The sequence below is a fragment of the Capsella rubella genome, unplaced genomic scaffold (genome assembly GCF_000375325.1).
Source record: "Capsella rubella cultivar Monte Gargano unplaced genomic scaffold, Caprub1_0 scaffold_5, whole genome shotgun sequence".
In the NCBI taxonomy this organism is placed as follows: Eukaryota; Viridiplantae; Streptophyta; class Magnoliopsida; order Brassicales; family Brassicaceae; genus Capsella; species Capsella rubella.
Genome location: NW_006238919.1, coordinates 13,396,928 through 13,398,344, shown reverse-complemented (window position 1 = coordinate 13,398,344; position 1,417 = coordinate 13,396,928).

The window sequence follows — 1,417 nt, the reverse complement described above, 5'->3', positions numbered from 1 at the left end:
CTGCGAACCCATTCAAACTCAAATCTGAAGTTGCAGAGAAGAATAAGCCTTGACCCGGACTGTTCTTCAGATACTTGAGAATGTTATAAACTGCATGCAAGTGAACATCAGTAGCACATGACAGGAATTGACTCAACCTATTCACTGCAAATGTTATGTCAGGCCTAGTGATGCAGAGATACTGTAACCTACCAACCAATTCCCGATAAGGAGTTAGATCAGGTAATAGGGTGCCTGTTTCCTTATTCAATGGTTCTGTTGGATCCATTGGTACAGGTTTCGGTTTACATCCCAACAAACCTGTATCAGCTAACAAGTCCAGGCAATACTTTCTCTGACAAACTGAGATACCAGCTGCACTTCTTGCTATTTCTAAGACAAGGAAAAACTTTGCTGTACCCAAATCTTTTGTTTTGAAAACATTCCCAAGTGTTGTCTTTACAGAGTGAACAGCAGCATCATTGTTGCTCACTATTAGTATATCATCTACATATACTAATAATGCAATGAAGGAAGTACCTCTCAGCTTTGTGAAGAGTGTGTTGTCTGCATAAGATTGAACAAAACCATCATCCAGTAGTGCTTTAGATAAACACTTGTACCACTGTCTTGACGCCTGTTTAAGTCCATATATTGACTTATGTAGTCTGCACACCGGATTTGGAGGAAGATTGCCATCAGCTGAGGTGTATCCAAGAGGTAAACTCATGTAAATCTCTTCGTCAAGATCACTGTGCAGAAAAGCACTAGTGATATCCATTTGCGAGAGACTCCAATTCTTCTTAGCTGCACAATCTAGAATAAGCTTGACACTAGCCAGTTTAGCAACAGGAGAGAATGTCTCAAAGTAATCTACCCCTTCTTGTTGAGTATAACCTTTTGCAACTAGTCTAGCCTTATATCTTTCTATTGTGCCATCAGCATTATACTTAATAGTATAAACCCACTTGCATCCTACTACATTCTTACCAGGTGGCAAAGAAACAATACTAAAAGTCCGATTCGATTCCATAGAATCCAACTCCACATTCATAGCCTTTTGCCACTGAACAGATGCTATAGCTTGGTGAAAAGTTTTTGGTTCTGTTTCTAAGGAAACTGCAAGAATATAATCTTGGTAGGTAGGGTTTATGTTTGAATAAGAAAGGTAAGAGGAAATAGGATAGGGAGTTGTGAAAATTTTTGCTGGTGGTGAAGAATTGGGAGTAGAAATTTGAGTAAGGGAACAATGATAGTCAGAGAGATAACCTGGTACTTTGGATGGTCGCTTTGGCCTCGCATTAGGCAATGAAACCATGGTTGTCGCTGCAGGCACAGTTTCCACAACAACATTGTCTGCATTGCTAGAGTGTGAAGTATGTGTAGCACTGTCACGAGGTGGTGATGTATGCAATGCAGCAAGTATAACAGCAGGTGG